Raw genomic sequence first — 11,758 nt, forward strand, 5'->3', positions numbered from 1 at the left:
CTGGCACATAGTAGGTCCTCAGTAACAGTGGTTCTCTTCCAGGCTTCCCCTCAAGCAGATGACGGCCGGGGTAGAGATAGAAGATTTGCTGAGGAGGCTGGGTAGGGGCCAGGCTCTGTGCTGTAATGATCCACCAGCCACTGGAACCACAGTACCTGTGACCCAGGATTACTGTGGCAGCCTTCTAACTGGTCTCCCTGTTTCTGTCCCTGCCTCTCCAACCCCTCTTCAATTGATTCTCAACACACAGACCAATGTGAATCCTTTAAAACATAAGTCAGGCTGGGTGCAGTGGCTCATGCCTGCAATTCCAACACTTTGGGAGGCCAAAGTGGGTGGATCACCTGAGGTCAGGAATTCAAGACCAGCCTGGCCAACATGGTGAAACCCCGTCTCTATTAAAAATACAAAATTAGCCAGGCATGGTGGTGTGTGCCTGTAGTCCCAGCTATGCAGGAGGCTGAGGCAGGATAATTGCTTGAACCCAGGAGACGGAGGTTGCAGTGAGCCGAGATTGTGCCACTGCACTCCAGCCTGGGTGACAGAGCGAGACTCTGTCTCAATAAATAAATAAATAAATAAATAAATAAACAAACAAATAAAAATAAAACAAAAGTCAGATCATGTCATTTCTATGCTCAAAATCCTACCATGGTTTCCCATCTCACTTGGAGTTAAACCTAAGTTCTTAAAATGGCCTCCAAGGTCATGTTCTTCTCCCACTACCCATCCCCCTCACTCACTCTGACCTCAGACATAATGATGTACTCTCACCCATCCGGAACCCTTCCTCCCAATACAATTCACCTCCTTCAAGACTACTGAATGTCTTCTGAATGATGCAACTCTGACCCAATACCCCGTCACACGCTCCCAACCCCCCTCACCCTGTTTTACTCTGTTTCCTCCTGTGCTTAACCTTTTAACATGCATTGCAGGCTGGATGCAGTGGCTTATGCCTGTAATCCCAGAACTTTGGGAGGCCAAAGCAGGAGGATCACTTCAACCTGGAAGTTTGAGACCAGCTTGAGAACATTGCAACATAACCCCATCTCTATCAAAAAAAAAAAAAATCAAAAAATTAGTTGGGCATGGTGGTGCACAACTGTAGTCTCAGGTATTCAGGAGGCTGAGGTGGGAGGATCACTTGAGCCCAGGAGTTCAAGGCTGCTGCAGCCCAGGCAACAGAGCGAGACTCTGTCTAAAAAAATAAATGAATAAATAAATAAAATAATATTGAAACGATCTATTTTGTTTTGTATATTTCAACACAATTTAAAAATTTTAATTTAAAAAAAAAGCACTAGTCTGGGCAACATAGTGAAACCCCATCTCTACTAAAAATAGAAAAATGTGTGGTGGTGCCTTCCTATAGTCCCAGCTACTGAGGGGGCTGAGGTGGGAGGATCACCTGCACCCAGGAGATCGAGGCTGCAGTGAGAGTGATCATACCTCTGCACTCCAGCCTGGGTGACAGGGTGAGACCCTGTCTCAAAAAGTAAATAGATAAATAAATAAATACAAATAAAAGTTTTAAAAGAAAAAAACCCTCCAGAAAACGAAAAGCTTGATGCGACTCTGAAGTCTAAGGAGAGGTGCTTCGAGATCCGGCACAGCGGTGGGTACAGGCCATCTCCTCACCCCCACGAGTTGTCCCCAGGCCACGGGCACCACGTGACGCTGCTTCTCTGTGTCCCACCTCACCATGTTGGGATCCAAGTGTGGCTCATATTTCTTCTCAGAGTCCATTTAAAATGACTTTGAGCCCCCGAAACCCAAACTAAACATGGTCTATTTCTCCATGAGATTCTAAAACAAGCAAAAATATGGTTTCAGTCCTCTCCACGCCCCAAGCATTGGCCAACAAGCCTGTCTAGAGTAATGAGAATGTTTGACATTCTATTTGACTAGTCTATTTGACTATTGCTTAGGGCCCAGGCTCTGTAAAATTAGATGTTTACTTGTAGAAAACTGGTAAGGGGCAAGTGATTTCCATCCACTAGAGAAAATAATCCCAAAAGGTTATGTTTTTAATGTCCTATAGGCTGTCAACCAATTTCATATCTAATTTAGTATCTTATTCCATCATCATTTTTCATGCGAGTTTCTCATATTCTTCTTTGAACCACCTTGTTCAAAGATTCTCTCATTGAGCTAAATAATATTTTGATGGGGCTCACTGTGTATTGCATGAGAATTATGGTTTTAATATTTTGAGAATTATACTTTGGCATCCAGGGGATCTAGACAGGTGCTTGTGTGTTCCACACACAGTCCTGGGGCCACTTCTCACCTCACTGTCTCGCCGCTGCTTCTCCTGCCAGCTTCTCTTGCGTCTCCTCCACTCTCCCTCTCTCTCTCTCTCTCCCTCCACTCTCCCTCTCTCTCTCTCTACTCTCCCTCTCTCTGTCTCTGTCTCTCTCTGTCTCTCTCTCTCTCTCCCTCCACTCTCCCTCTCTGTCTCTCTCTCTCTGTGTGTCTCTCTCTCCCTCTCTGTCTGTCAGTCTCTCTCTCTGTCTCTCTCCCTATCGCTGTCTCTGTCTCTCTCCCTTTCTCTGTGTCTGTCTGTCTCTGTCTCTCCCTCTCTCTGTGTTTCCGTCTATTTCTGTCTCTTTCTCTCTCTGTCTCTCTCTCTTTCTCTGTGTCTGTCTGTCTCTCTGTGTGTGTGTCTCTGTCTTTCTCTGTGTGTGTCTCTCTCTGTGTCTGTCTCTTTCTCTCTCTCTGTCTCTGTGTGTGTCTGTCTGTCTCTGTGTGTGTGTCTGTCTGTCTCTCTGTCTCTCTCTGTCTGTCTCTTTCTGTCTGCCTCTCTTTGTCTCTGTGTGTGTGTATGTCTGTCTGTCTCTGTCTGTTTGTGTGTGTGTGTGTCTGTCTGTCTGTCTCTCTCTCTCTGTCTCTCTCTCTGTCCCCCTGCTCCCCTACCCCCACCACTGTCTTTCCTCCTTCTGTCTTCATTTGCTGCAGTCAGGGTTTCTACACGGCTACACTGGCAAACAGCTACACAGTGTTCCGTTGGGACCCTGGACTGTACACCCATTCTCAGGGTCCCTATTGTATGGGAGAGCACAGCCACCAATGAAAGCTTCCTCAGGCCTCCCCACACCTGCAAATCCCTGTTCTGCTCTGCTCCCTCCCAGGCCATAAAACCAGGTCACATCCATAGCAAACTCTGCTTGAAATGCAGTCATTATAAAACAGAATATTTAACATCTCAGTTTGCATTCCACCACTTACAGTTTTTCCAGGGCTCTTCCCAGACAAGCAGGTGGTGCTTGCTTTATTCCTATAAAGGACCTGTCCTGGTGATTTTATTAAAATGGGAGGAGAAGGGGTTGGGTACCGTGGCTCATGCCTGTAATTTCAGCACCTTGGGAGGCCAAGGTGGGAAGATCCCATGAGACCAGGAGTTTGAGATCAGCCTGGGCAATAGAGTGAGACCACCATCTCTACAAAACTAGATAAATAAATTAGTCAGGTGTGGTGGGTCACGCCTGTAGTCCCAGCTACTTGGGAGGGCAAGGGGGGAGGATGATTTGAACCCAGAAGCTTGAGGAAAACACCTATCCCCACCTGAGCTTCATTAGGTTGGAAAAAAAAAAAAAAAGACCCTTTTATTCAGACAACCTGCTACAATATTTTAAAACTGATTATTGCCATTATAGAAAAAAGCTGTCTGGGGCACAATGGCTCACACCTGTAATCCCAGCACTTTCAGAGGCCGAGGCGGGCGGATCACGAGGTCAGGAGTTCAAGACCAGCCTGACCGGCATGGGGAAACCCCATCTCTACTAAAAATACAAAAATTAGCCAGGCATGGTGGTGCCCGCCTGTAATCCCAGCTACTCAGGAGGCTGAGGCAGGAGAATCGCTTGAATCCAGGAGGCAGAGGTTGCAGTGAGCCAAGATCGTGCCATTGCAAAAAAGAAAAAAAAGAAAAAAGCTTTAAATTTTTATTATTTTGTATCTGACATCTTACTAAACTTTTTTTTTTAAGAGACAGGGTCTCTTTCTGCAGTGTAAAAAAAAATTAATTAAAAAAATAGAGGCCGGGCGCGGTGGCTCACGCTTGTAATCCCAGCACTTTGGGAGGCCGAGGCGGGCGGATCACGAGGTCAGGAGATCGAGACCACGGTGAAACCCCGTCTCTACTAAAAATACAAAAAATTAGCCGGGCGTAGTGGCGGGCGCCTGTAGTCCCAACTACTCGGAGAGGCTGAGGCAGGAGAATGGCGTGAACCCGGGAGGCGGAGCTTGCAGTGAGCCGAGATCGCGCCACTGCACTCCAGCCTGGGTGACAGAGCGAGACTCCATCTCAAAAAAAAAAAAAAAATAGAGACAGAGTCTTGCTCTGTGACCCAGGCTGGTCTCCAACTCCTGGCCTCAAGTGATCCTCCCACCTCAGCCTCCTGAATAATGTGCACCGCCGTGCCCAGCTAACTTCTTTTCATTTTTATAGAGATGGGGTCTCAGTGTGTTGCCCAGGCTGCCCTCTAACTCCTGGCCTCAAATGATCCTCTCACCTGGGCCTCCCAAAGTGCTGGGATTACAGGCATGAGCCACTATGCCTGGCCTAAACTTTTTCATTTGCTATAATTAATTGTTTTTAGTTACTTTTATTGAGTTTTCTAGTTATAAAATTGTGTCTCTGGCACATGATGGCAGTTTTCCCATAAATTTTGAAATTGTGTTTTTTGTCTTATCACATCAGCTGTGTTGTGTGTTCTTTGCTGTGATTAAATGTGTTAAGCTTTTGAGCGGCTATAGGGGAAGAAGATGTATTGGCAAGGAAAGAGGCTAGTGACTAAGTAGCTAAAAACAAAACAAAACAACAACAAAAAAAAACTATGGTAGTAGTTTGAGTGTGGATTGATGGGACAAGGCCTGGCCCAGGATCACAGCTGCAAAGGAAGAACTACAGAGAAGAGAAATTCTAGATGATGAATCAGCAATGAGGGCAGGAAATTGAACACAACTCCAGGTTGGCACACCTGAAACCCAGTGGTCTACCTGAGCAACCAGGAATAGTAGGCATCCTGGTGGGCTCCCAGCACCCATTTCACCCGCCTCTGGTACCACAGTGATACTTTCAGTGATGGGCACTTTATGCAGAACTAAGGCCTGGCATTCCCCCCGCTCCTGACAAGTTAGACCCATCAGAAGTGCAGCTCAGGAATTGTGCTGAATTTTTGGCCAAGCAGAAGCCTCTCTCTCTCTCTCAGGATTTAGAGGGAAAAGCCTAGGAGAAGCCAGCCTGAGCCTGAGGAACAAACTCTGGATCAAATCCCCTTTGAGGTTCGTCTTACCTCTTGACATGGTTTGGCTGTGTCCCCACCCAAAACTCTTTTTTTTTTTTTTTTTTTGACAGAGTTTCCCTCTTGTTGTCCAGGCTGGAGTGCAGTGGCATAATCTCAGCTCACTACAACCTCTGCCTCCCTGGTTCAGGTGATTCTCCTGCCTCAGCCTCCCAAGTAGCTGGGATTACAGGCATTACAGGCATGCGCCACCATGCCTGGCTAATTTTGTATTTTTAGTAGAGGCGGCGTTTCACCATGTTGGCCAGGCTGGTCTTGAACTCCTGACCTCACCTAATCCACCCGCCTCAGCCTCTCAAAGTGCTGGGATTACAGGCGTGAGCCACCACGCCCAGCTCTTCTTTTTTTTTTTTTTTTTTTTTGAGACGGAGTGTCACTCTGTCACCCAGACTGGAGTGCAAAGGCATGATCTCAGCTCACTGCAACCTCTGCCTCCCAGGTTCACGCGATTCTCCCACCTCAGCCTTCCAAGTAGCTGGGACTACAGGCATGTGCCACCACACCTGGCTAATTTTTTTTGTATTTTTAGTAGAGACAGGGTTTCACTATGTTGGCCAGGCTGGTCTCGAATTCCTGACCTCGTGATTCACCCGCCTCAGCCTCCCAAAATGCTGGGATTACAGGCGTGAGCCACTGCGCCCGGCCTCCAAAATTCGTCTCTAATTGTAATCCCTGTGTGTTGATTGGATTACAGGGGTGGTTTCCCCCATGCTGTTCTCATGATAGTGAGGGAGTTCTCATGAGATCTGATGGTTCAAAAGTGGCAGTTTCCCCTGCCCATGCTCTCTCTCGCTCTCGCTCTCTCACTCTCCCACTCTCCCACTCTCCCCATCTCTCTCCCTCTCTTTCCCTTTCTCTCTCCCCCGTCTCTCTTCCTCTCTCCCCATCTCTCTCTGTCCCTCCCTCCCTCTCTCCCTCCCTCTTTTCCTCTCTCCCTGTCTCTCTCCCCCCCCCCCCCCCTCTCTCCCTCCCTCTCTCCCTCTCTCTCCCTCTCTCCTTCCCTCTCTCCTTCGCTCTCCCTCCTTCCCTCTCTCTCTCCCTGTCTCTCTCCCTCTCTCCCTCTCTCTCTCCCTCCTTCTGTTCCTCCCCTCTCTCTCTCCTCCTTTCTCTCTCCCTCCCTCTCTCCCTTCCCCCTCTCTCCCTCCCTCTCTCCCTCCCTCTCTCCCTCCCTGTCTCTCTCCCTCCCCTCTTCCCTCTCTCCTTCCCCCTCCTGCCATCTTGTGAAAAGGTACTTGCTTCTCCTTCACCTTCGGCTATGATTGTAAGTTTCCTGAGGCCTCCCCAGCCATGCAGAACTGTAAGTCAATTAAACCTCTTTTGTTTATAAATTACCCAGTCTCAGGTAGTATCTTTACAGCAGTGTGAAAACAGACTAATACACCCCCAGACTTCCAAATCACAGGGACCACACATTCCTTTTACTGGTTAAGCCAAGTTGCAGTGGATCTCCTATTCCTTTCTCTATAAGGAGTCCCAACTGATACACTGGGATTGGCAATATTTTTAACAGATACTATAATTCTCTTACAATGTATTCATCTGAAAAAAGGTGTGAAGGAGAAAAGTAATTAGAATTCTCAGTTTATAAACATTTCCTAAAATGTGAATTCAAGAGAAAAATTAGCAGATATTTTAATTGTCTGTTCTATCTCCACATTCTCACACTTAATCTACCTACTCGCTAAATGTATTAATTAACATTTTCATAAACACTCTTCCAGCTTACAACGCAACTTCACACATCTCGACTCATTTGGTTCCCATAAAAAACAGGAGAGACGGGCTGTAACAGTGAGCCCTCGTTTTGTGCAGTATGCTAGTTTGTAAGACCCTTTCTCTTACGTGATTTCATGTGATACTCGAATGTCTAGCTCTTGCAAGTTCTGGACTCCGGAAAAACCGATGTAGTTGTTCTCTTGGCCCACAGAGAACTGTTTCGAATTTCTGTGCCTTCACTGGTGTCACTCGGTCAATACTGCTCTTCCTGGCCTTGCTCGCCAGGTGAATTCCCTATTCGTACTTAAAAGCCCATTTCAGACAGGGCATAACCGTGTATCTTTCCCCAGGGAGGTGTGGGCAGGCAGTGAGGTCTTCAAGAAGTGTTTTGCCTTTGCCAGATGTCAAGGTCAGCCAGCCAGCTGTACGGATAAATGGTCGGGGGAAACGGGGGCTTTGGCCAACCTTTTTGTGGTCTGGAATAAACAAAATCCATCATCAAAGGAAAAACACCAGCTACTCCACAAGCCCCCTAGCCACAAGAACCTACTTCAAGCTTGGCCAGATTCACTCTTTGTTGTATGAAGGGAGAAGGGTCAGGGCCAGCCTTGGCCTTTGGCCATCCATATTAGTTTTATGCTACTGGCCCTTGGGCCAGCCCTGACAGTCTGTAGGCCTTCAAGCAGACCTCAAAGAAAGGAACCCAGACAGGTTCTCAGATTGCTCTCAGAGAGACCGTCACCTGGGTTGTCTGACACGCCTCGGATGGACTTTGACAGGAACGGATCAGCACAGACCTGAATTAGGAAGCCCTTCTTCCTCTGACCACAGATGTTCCCTCAAAGACACCCTCCTGAGTGACACACACCCCGAGGGAGTCGCAGCGGAGCAGGAGTTCCATTAGTACTGGCACCCACTGGCCACACCCCTGCTGGAGGTCAGCCCGGGGCCCACAGTCTGCAGGACTCTGGGAGTGTATTTTCGGGTCTGAAGTCCTGACTGGGGAGGACTAAGGATGCTGGCGGTAGCCATGACAACCAGCTCAATCTCCTGACACTGGGCAGGTGATGCCCTTGGCCTCCCCCATCTTTTTGCCACTCTGGGTGTTCCTGTAACCAGAGTGGTCCTTCCCATAGAATGAAAGGTCAGAGGACAGAAAGGGTGGGGAGAACGCTGCCCCAGTGGGGGACAGAAAGGGCCAGTGTGGGAAGGAAAGAGATGTAGGGAACAAAAGAGGTGGCCTGAGCCCTTTGCCCCAAAGCTGGGAGGCTGTATTCCTGGGAGGCTCCTGGGTGGGGCTGGGGGGAGTCCTAGGGGGCTGTGGCACCATATCCCTCCCTATATTTATGGGATCTAGTTGTCACTGCCAGTCTGAAATCTCCTTCCTATATCCTTAGCACAGTTGGGTCTATATTGGGGGGCTGCTGATGTTGCCACAAATGAACCCCTCCACTTTCCCAACCTGCTCCTCCTTCAGGCTCCCCAGCTCAGAAAAAGGCCCCATCATCATCCCTGCCTTCCCTCTCCACCCCCAGCAGCCACAGTTCACCTTAACCAACCAGCCTGAAGTCCTCAGCTCAGCCTGCAGGGACGCCAGCACACCTGGCGGGACTCTCCTTTCCCTCCCACCAGCCTCCAGAGTCAGTGTCCCCGAAGCCACCTGGAATCACATCACCCTGCTCTGAGCCTGTAGCGAGTCCCCGTTGCCCTGAGATGAAGTCAAAGCAACCTGCCACTCTTCACAAGCCAGCCCCGACTGGTCTCTCCAGACTCATCTTCCTACACCTACTTCCTTCCAGGCCAGATTCAGCCGCCTCAGTTTCTCAGCTCCCTCCCCACCCCGCCCTTGCCCGGACCGCCTCTTCCTCCAGCCCTGTTCACTCTGCCCTTGCCAGTTCCACAGAGCCATTCTCTCCCTGCAGCGCCACCCAGGCGTGCCCCTGCTCCTCAGATCTCCTGTGGCATCTTCACCATTTCTACCCCAAACACACCCTATGCCGGGTGACACCCACCCTGAGGGAGTCACAGCAGAGCAGGAGTTCCATTAGCATTGTTTGCCGGAATGAATTCATTCATCCAGGCATCCAGCATCTATGCAGCACTTGCCACACTCCTGGTGTGGTCTGGGCCCTGGGGCATAGCCGTGATGAAGATGAGGCCCTCGTGAGTAGGACTCAGATTGTGTCAGAGGATAACTATCCGAATGAATTCTGGCCCTGGCAGAGGCCTTAGCTACTTCCTAATGCTTCTCCAGACTCCAGTGTCCAGGACCTCAGGGCTCCAAGGCAGCCTCCCTCGCCCCTCCATGTTCTCAGCCCCCACTATCGCCTGCCGTCTGAATGTGCAAGGTAGATGTGCACACCAACCCCTGGGCATGGGTCCTGGGGGTAGAGCTGGGTGGGGAGCTGAGGCTGGCATCCCTGCATGTGCTAGTGCCCGACTTGGGTGCACGCAGCTGCCAGGGAGTGGGGGGAGCCTCCACAACTGCCTCACCCATGCACCTCCCCAGCCTCTGCTCCAACTGCTCCTGGCTCCCGGCGCACCGCGCTCCTGTTGTTTAATTTTTCTGAACACCGAGTCTCAACCCCATGTTAATTGGTTTTACTCCAGTCTTTTGTGCCACTCATTAAATGAGGAAATGCCACCCATAAAATTTTAATTTTAAAAGCCAACTTGTTTGTTTTATATTGAAATTCCCCGGGCACCTCCAGCAGAGGGAAACAGACACATTTTCGTTTCATTAAAGCAACTTGAGTGAAGATAAAAAAGAAGCTGAAAAATTAGATTTAAAAACAGAGAGTGAGAAGCATTTAAAGAAAATGAATGAAAATGAGCTGCCACAGAAGGCGGTGCGGACCACAGCTCCATCTCTGCCTTCCCGGAGCCTCCTGCAGGGAGACAGTGGAGCAGAAGCGGGAAGCTGAGAGTGGAAGGGGACACTCTGGGTGCCCCCAGAAGGCTGGACCATGCATTCTCCTCTCACTAAAGACTGGCCCCCTGGATATCCTAGAGGAAGGAGGGTAGAGCATCCTGGACCCTGGGACCAGAAGCATCCTTCCTCCCTGGGGACAAACTGCATGGCGATGAGGCTTGCTGGCTTGGAAGCTGAGCCATCTGGATGGTCCTGGCTCTGCCACTTACCAGCTCTGTCATGGTGGGCAAGTGGCCTGTTTTGCTCATCGTAGTGATGATTTGTAAAACAACCCAGCTTATAGGGTTGGTGTGAGGATTAAATAGAATAGTACCTTGAAAACACTTTAAATAGAGCCCGGTATGCAGTAGTTCCATAATAAATGTTAACTTTGACTAGTGACATCCGGCTGCCTCCCTTCCATTGCATACTCCTTACACATTGCCCCTGCTAAGTGCACCTCCCTCCCTCCCTTGCCCACACATCCCCCTCCCCCATACCCACCACTCACTTCCTTTTTTTAGGAAGCAGGGTTTAGCTCTGTCACCCAGGCTGGAGTGCAACGTCGACCTCCCGGCCTCAAGGGATTCTCCCACCTCAGCACCCCTCCCCAAGTAGCTGGGATCACAGGCATATGCCACCACGCCCAGCTAATTTTTTTTGGCTTTTGTAGAGACAAGTTCTCATTATGTTACCCAGGCTGGTCTAGAACTCCCAGGCTCAAGCAATCCTCCTGCCTCAGCCTCCCAAAGTGGTGGAATTACCGGTGTGAGCCACCTCGCCGGCCTTTTTGGGTTTTTGTTTTGTTTTGATGGAGTATCCCTCTGTCACTCAGGCTGGAGTGTCATGGCTCACTACAGCCTCAAACTCCTGGGCTCGAGCGATTCTCCCACCTCACCCTGCTGAGTAGCTGAGACTATAGGCACGTGCCAACACGCCCAGGTAATTTTTAAATATTTTTGTAGAGACACGTTCTTTCTCTGTCACCTAGGCTGGAGTGCAGTGGCACAATCCCGGCTCACTTCAACCTCTGCCTCTCAGACTCAGGTGATCCTCCCACCTCAGCCTCCAAAGTAGTAGCTGGGACCACAGGCTCATGCCACCATGACTGGCTAATTTTTAAAATTTTTTTTAGTAGAGAAAGGGTTTCACCTTGTTGCCCAGGCTGCAAAGTTCCTTTTAATGACGTCCCTGAGCTGAAGACAGCTAAGAGAGACTGTGGAAGGTCTGATGAAAGGCTTGGGAAGCCTCTTTCCTTGGCAATTCAATTCTTGTGGGCCAAACCAATTAAAATGTTCGTATAATCCTTCCAAGGAAAGCCAGCCTCCCTGGGTTCAAATCCCAGCTCCACCACTCACCACCCGTGTGTTCTTGGGCCAGTTTCCTCTGGGCCTTATCAGTAAAATGGGACTCACAGCTGTCATGAAGGTCACAAAAAACAAGCTCTGTGGAGTGCTGGGCAGGTAACCGGCCAGGGAGTGGCTGCTTTTACTTTCAGCATCAGCTGGAGACACAGCAGCAGGAGAGGGTGTGGGGGTCTGAAGCTGCGGAGGTGGAGGGCAGGGCGGGGGTTCCATCACAGGATGACCTCGTGGGGGTTCTCAGCTATTGCCCTAGGGTAACTTTTTTTTTTTTTGAGACAGAATCTCGCTCTGTTGCCCAGGCTGGAGTGCAGTGGCACAATCTTGGCTCACCACAACCTCTGCCTCCCGGATTCAAGCGATTCTCCTGCCTCAGCCTCCTGAGTAGCTGGGACTACAGGTGCACACCACTATGCCAGCTAATTTTTTTTTTTTTTTTGTCGCCCAGGCTGGAGTGCAGT

Source organism: Hylobates moloch, unplaced genomic scaffold, assembly GCF_009828535.3.
Source record: "Hylobates moloch isolate HMO894 unplaced genomic scaffold, HMol_V3 SCAFFOLD_8, whole genome shotgun sequence".
Classification (NCBI taxonomy): domain Eukaryota; kingdom Metazoa; phylum Chordata; class Mammalia; order Primates; family Hylobatidae; genus Hylobates; species Hylobates moloch.